We start from the raw sequence: 6,990 nt of genomic DNA, 5'->3' as shown, positions 1-6,990 counted from the left end.
GCTGCCGGCAGCTGAGGCAGCACAAAAACCCCACGTCTGCGGCAAAACCGGCCGGAGAAGGTGAGTAAACGTGAGGGCGGCTAGCCTTGCGCTCCATGACCTGCTTGTGCAGCCCCATGGCTAGTGGTAGCCAATGTGACTACTGCAATAGGTATGTCAGCATGAGCAACGCTCAGCGTGATGTGGACAGACCCACCACCTCTCTCAGCATCCCCATGCCCCCCATTTCCCCCTCCTGCCGCCCACAGCCCCGACACCCTCGTTAACTTCTTCCTCTCTCCCCACATGACATCCCCTCACTTTTCCTGGATTTTCTTCCCCGCTCTGAAAGCCAAAAGCTCTACAAGTTTCTCTCCTGTCCTGCAGCACTGTGCCCGGCGCTGCTGGGAAGGGTTGTTTGCCGAGTGCCGTAAGGCCGTGCAGGTGTTCTCTCTTTACACGCTCCTGTTTACCTCATTACCTGACTCCGCCAGGCCTCGGCATGACCAGTGCTCATTTTTCCCTCCTGCCCATTCCCAAACCCGCAGAGCTGAGCACCAGGTGCAGTCTTGGTCCGGACGGGAGCGGAGAGGTTTGCACAGCCCCGTTAGGCACGCTGTGCTGTGCCGCCCTGAATGCACCGACCCATTACTTCCCCAGCCCAGTAAGAGCATCCCATTTGCAGCCACTGATCCCGGCGGCAGCAACTCCCACACCTTTTTACTGGGTTTGACTGGTGTCCTGGATGGGAAAGTGGGGAAGCTGCGGTAGGACCGCTCTGCTCCCTTTTCCCATCCTCTGCCAAGGGAAAACAGAGGGATGTGCTCTTCCCCAGAGAGTCTAACACACCGCCCTCTAAACAGCATTTTCCAGCTTGGGCAGCGATGGGCAATGAAGGCAGATATGTCGGGGGTCAGTCCTGGACTGGGAGCTGCCGGTGGGGCAGAGGGTCGTGTCTGGAGCAGGTGACAGCTAGGAGGAGCCTTCCTACTGCCACGTTCAAAGAGGAATGAAAAAGCCCCTTGGAAAGCCCTGAGACGTCGAGGTCCAGCCCTGGTGGCCAGCGGTCTGAAAGCCAGAGACCGTAACGTGGATTCATTCTGTATTTGGGCCCTGAAAGCAGCACCCTGATTTGCAGAGGCACAGAGCACCTGCAGCTCACGGCGCCCATGATGAAGGTCCCCCATATCCCAACATCTCCAGAAAGCTGATCTCTTTTAAGACCTGCAGGCTCTTAGACTGGACTTACCCACCTGGTCTCCCTCCACCTCTGTAAAAGCGGGATGATAACCCCAAGTGTCTCAGCGGGGCGGGAGGGAGCGCAGCGGGAGCTGGCTGGCCGTGCAGAAGCAGAGTGGGGTGCCTCATTGCTGGCTCCCTCCCGTGCTGACAGAAAGCATTTGTGTTGCCCCACTGACTCGTGCTTATTATTAAGCTCCTCGTAAACAGCGATAACAAGAAATTGCTGCCTTACGCGTGCTTTGGTTTTGCTCCTGGGCTTAGCTCTTAAAAAAAAAATAAATTAAAAAAATCTAAGCTCTGGGGGTACTGATATTTCCACTGGCAACTGTTCCAGATGCCTGCACGTGTGTCACCTCTTATCCCTCACCCAGCAGAAGCGGGACCGCAACCTCATCCCAGCGAGCTCTGCAGGCTGGGGTGTCCCCCCCGTTGTCACCCGGCTTTGCCAAGTGACACACACAGCTGCAGCCAGGGCGTCAGGGACCCCAGTGTTCTGTCCGGAGGCAGGAGAGCATGCACTGCCCCACACTGAGCACTGGGGAAGGATTTGTGCCGCCGGGCAGGCAGGAGCAGGGGTCTGGCGAGGGACGGGTGAGGGCAGAGCACCCATGGGTAAGGTGAGTTGCGTTGTTACCTCCGTGGGGATCCCCTTTCATGCCGCAGGATCCCGCTGTGCCCAGAGCATGGTCAGTAACCCTGTGTTGAGAGCACATCACCCCACACCAGGATACAACTGGGACCCAGCAGTGGCATGGCTCAGCCCGAGGCTGGGTCCTAGGAGGGGAAAGCAAAAAAATTGCCGGGGGAGGTGGGATACAGTTGTCTCCAGCTGGTTGCCGCAGCTTGGCTCAGTCCCCACTCTTTTTAAACACCTTGTTGAAAAGTTAGGCTGCAGAGCTACCCAGAGGGGTTCGGTGTCCGTCACAACACTGCCCGATAGGAGGGATGAACCACCTGTTCACAATCCTTCTCGGCTGCTCCGGCTCTTCATCCCCAGCACCACGTCCATCCTGCACGGAGCTGTTTAGCCGTTCTGCCTGCCAGTGCTTCCCGGGAGTCGCAGCTGCCTGGGACACGGCACCTCCCTTTGGAGGCAGGGCCCGTGCCGCTTGCTCCAAGGTGCATATATATTTACTTCAAGCCTACTGTTGGAAAAGGTGGGCTCGGAGCTGATTTTTGTGGACTGAGACCCTCCTGCTTGCCAGCTGTTAGCAGTAACCCTCTCCTCTGGGGTCTGGCCAGCAGCAGGGTCTCAGCCTATTTAACGCATACGTGTTGTCCATCCTCAAGAGTTCACGTTCAATCAGTGTCACACACAGCGACATCAAAAGCTACCTCTATTTTAACCACAGCCTTGGGCCAGCTGCTGAACTCTCCATAAGCAACTCACTTCTCAGTCGAGCTTCACTAAATGTGTCTGTTTCCTTCAAAACAATCTGCCTTTTTTATTTTCTTCAGTTTGGGGAAAATGAGTCCCTTTGAAAACCCAAGTGCATGGATGACTACCTACCACTGGCCTGACTTCCCTGATGGTGACCGTAATGAGGGAACTAACTGCTGGTAGCTCAGTGACGAATTCTTCTTTGCCCATCACCATGGATCTGGGAGGCAGACCGCGTGTGCTGGGCGGGTTGCCTCTGCTGGGAAATCACCGGCCAGCACACTCCGAAACTCTCATGAGACTTGGCGGTGGCCTGCAGGCAATTTCCACAGATGCGTCCTACAATTAAATTCTCTATGCAAATATAGTTTTCTTTTCACACGTTGCAAATAAGCCTGCAGAGAGACATCCATCCCGGGCCTCGTTTGATGAGGTAGTCAGTTACACACACAGGCGTGCACAGAGAACTCCCTCTCGGGCTTTACTAATTAGCACGTTGATCTACATACAGTCTGCTCCCCTCGTTCTAAACCAGGTAATGTTGCCATTAGCACAAAGCACCATCCTTACCTCCTTCACTCGCCACCTCCTTTCTCAGCAGGCGGTAGCCAGCAGTTGTGACATCTCTGTTAAGCACCTGGCCACGCTTAGACAAAACCAGTTTTACCCAATTCATTCCTAAAAGCGAAACTTTTCCCTCTTATTGACAAAGTTTCTTATTCCAGACTTCAAACAACTGAGTATTTTTTTTCTTTTCACAGACCAGCTTAGTCCACCATCCCTTGAGTTTCAGTTGTTGAAGCTTTTGCCCATTTGAGGATTTTCCTTGCAGGGTTTGTTGGAAATGTCCTGCCTTTCCCAGCCCGTGTCCAGGCCATGAGGCTGGGTGCTGGGCGGGCAGGCCACCTCACAGCACCACTCTGTCCCCTGGAGCAGGGCTGAGCACCCCACACAACGTAGCCTCCCCACAACCACCAGCCACTGCTTCCACCTCCAAGAGCTGCTCTCCACTCCCCCACCCTGCAGGAACGGGACCTTTGAGATGATCGCTTGGACTTTCTTCTACTTTTCCAGGGTTCCCGAAGTCTTGAATAATCTCCCGCTATTCCTACACCATCCCGTTGGCTTTGCAGCCCTTCCTGAACGGTCTCTTAACTCCTCTTCGTTCTCCCTAGCAGAAGCTGCCCACCATAATTGCTCACCTTAAGGCAACTGGGGACACGTGGGGGCTGTTCTTCCAACTAAGCCAAAGAGCTGCACTCGGTGAGGTTCCTCCCATGGCATCCTAGAAGGCTGTTCATTCAGATGGTGAATCCTCTGCCAGGAGAGATTAGGCACATCTGAGGACAGCAGTATGGACCAGGTCACGTTCCCTTGCACGTTGATGTTCTGTGCTTCCATGAGCTGCTTTAGGATGACTTTGTAACCCCCAGCGGCCGCAGCAGATTACGAGGCCAGCTAGTGCTGCTCCATCCAGGGCAAGGAAAATTATTTGAAAAAAAGCTCTCTTTGTAACACACAGCCCTGCATCTTCCCAAATTTGGAATAATCTCTCAGGAAGAGGATCTTACAGTCTGTGTATGGTTGATGTGGACCTCACTGTTCCTAGGTGGACAAGTCAAGACCTCAGGAGTGACCCATGTGAGGGCAGGAATAGGAAAAAGTAAGGAGAACCAGAGGAATCCAAGGAAAGACTAAGAATGTGGTGGAAGAAAAGCACCTACTGGTGCCATGAGACCCACATCCCTTTGTACGTAAAAGCTACGGCACTTAGAACATGTCTGGAGCAGGACATGGTTTCCACCATGGTGCTTAGGACTGAAGCTCACTGCCACCAGCAAAAATTGGTTTGCTAGCAACACCCTGCTCTTTCCATCTGTCTCTTATGCAAAGTAAGAGGTTCACCTGACAGGGGGTCAGGTCAGAAAGTCACAGCAGGTCTGGGCCTGAGACGTGGCCTCCTTCCAGCCACCCGTTGGCTCCTTCCCCAAAAGAGAGGAGCTGGTGCTCGCTGCCGGTGGAAAGGCTGGTCTGCTTCAGCAGTCCCTGATCCCTTCTGCTCCGCCCGTTAAGCAGATCCATGGGATGTTAAAAACTCTCTGTGAAGGCTTTCTGCAGACATCAGTGCCAACAGCATCCCAACTGGATGGGGATCAGCCTGCCTGCAGAAGGGGTAGGGCAGCTGGATGGAGCAAGCCCTCTCTCAGTCCATCGGATGTGGGAGAGAGGTTGGCTGCCTTTTGTAACTTGGCTTCCCACGCGCTTTCTAATTATTGTTTTTTTGGGATGGCATCAAGGGGAAAACTGGAGGTTATGAATTAGGTACTGTGCCAGGGAAAAGGGAGGCGGGGTAGGGTTTCTGAGAAAGCAGCAGTGACCCTACGTCCCAGAGAGCCAGCCCGCGAGGGAATCGAGGGAGGCTGTGACCAAGGTTCCTGCTGGAGGAGGCACCAAGCACCTGCCTGGCTTTGGCAAACAAGGATGTTCATACAGATTTGGTCCTAGGACTCTGAGACAAACAACTGCCTCATCTTTGATGAGATGATCTCCAACCAGTTAGGACCATGCCCATATCTCGAGCGATACCCTAAAGGAACGAGGCTTATTTCACGCACGAATCCAGCATCCCCTCTTCACCAACAGTTGCTAAACCACCTGGCAAATAGCAACAGATTTAACGGTGAACTGCGAGTCTCAAAGCTATTAAGGTCCTACAAGTTCCAGTGGCTGGATGGGGAGGGAGAAGCCTGGTGAATCCTCCCCTCTCCCACTCCAGCGCAGGGAAGGAGCATGGACACAGCTTTTATTAGCCATCGGCGAATCCCTCTCACAGGAGTGGGATCAGGCAGAATCACCCCTTAGGGCAAACCAGAAGGTCTGCTGGTGGGAAAACAGGGCATCCTCGGCTGAGCTGCCCAGAGAACGACTTGGGGTTTTTAAGAAAATGGGGGGGATGGGGGGTGGGGTGGGGCGAACCCCCAAGGAACCAGGCGGTTTTCTGCTTGTTGGCTTTTCTACTTGTATTTTCCATCGGAAACCTGGGTTTCATGGGTCCCCGTTTTTGGTGAGTGAATGACTAATGCCCTCCAAGGTTAGATGGTTTCCTCCAAGGACAGACCGTGCCTGGGTGCCATGCTTCAGAAAAGATGTCTGAGGACTGAGCTCCCGAGGGACCAGCCGGGCTTTGCCCAAGCCCAGGCGCATGCTGACACAGGATACTGGGATTTTAGCTAATTTTAGGTAAGGAACTGGTCATGCCAGCCGCTGTCAGTGGGCCTGCCCGCTCTTCCCTTTCATACTGAGTCTCTGTGTAGGATCTTTATTACAGGTTTAGGATGACCTGGAACCCAGAGGAAGCATCCAGCCTCTTTGATGCTAATCTGAACCACCAAACCTTTTCAGGTTCGCTTCATGCTGCCAGCAACACCCAGCCCCAGCAGCGATTCGTGGTCTCCTGGGAGGTCTCCCAGCCTCTTCGGATCTGACAGGGAAACAAGAAAGTCTGCAGCGGAGCCGAGTTTCAGCTGTGCCCATCTGCTAAATAACAGGTGGTAAAGGATAGTTTCCTTCAATTGTAGCAGTTCATGACTCCTCATGAAGTCATAGAATGATCTCACCTCAGTTATTTACCACGTTCTTTCTTCTACCTGGCACGATGAAGATGTTTTTCTTTCTAACAATAGAGAATAAAAACAAAAACAAAACCCTCTCTATTAATGCAGACCTAACGCACATGCAGCGTGCAACAGAAGCATCCCTTGTTTCTGGTCCTAGCTGCCACATCTGAAGAATTTTTCCTTTGAAGATGGTCCCTTGTCACAAGAGAGGCGTGGGACTTGGCTCCCTGGCTGCTAAGCGCTCTGCTGCCACGCAGGGACTGCACATCCCTGTTTCCACATCCTCACAGGCAGGGAAAACCTTGCTCGTGGCAGCTCTTAAAGACAGATACTTCAGTCTGAGCCTGATGCCAACAGCCGTGTGGAGCAGAAGGTGGTGGTGGGACACGTTCATCACTCAACATTTGTTCCCAAGGCTGGTGGGAGCACGCTGAATGAGGAGGTTCCCATGTCCTGGGATGGGCCAGCCTGAAGCAGAGGCAGGCCAGCTGGCTGTGTCCTTACCTATCCCCATGGGGACAGCTATGGAGGGCTGCAGGCCAGTGGTGGAAGAAGATGCTTCTGGCCTCACTGGGAGGAAGAAGAGGTGGCAAGAAGTAAGGAGAGAAGGAAGAAAGGCCACCAACCACTCGCACAAGCACTGTGGAAAAGCATGTCCATGAGAGTGGGCATCCTTGGCAGAGTGGAGATACGTGCTGCCTGCCAGAGAAGGGACTGCAATGTGAGGAATGGAAAAGGCGTACGATGGGGTCATGGGAAGATCCTTCTGCA

Source organism: Falco cherrug, chromosome 5 (genome assembly GCF_023634085.1).
Source record: "Falco cherrug isolate bFalChe1 chromosome 5, bFalChe1.pri, whole genome shotgun sequence".
Lineage (NCBI taxonomy): Eukaryota > Metazoa > Chordata > Aves > Falconiformes > Falconidae > Falco > Falco cherrug.
Note: the sequence above shows the minus strand (reverse complement) of the source record.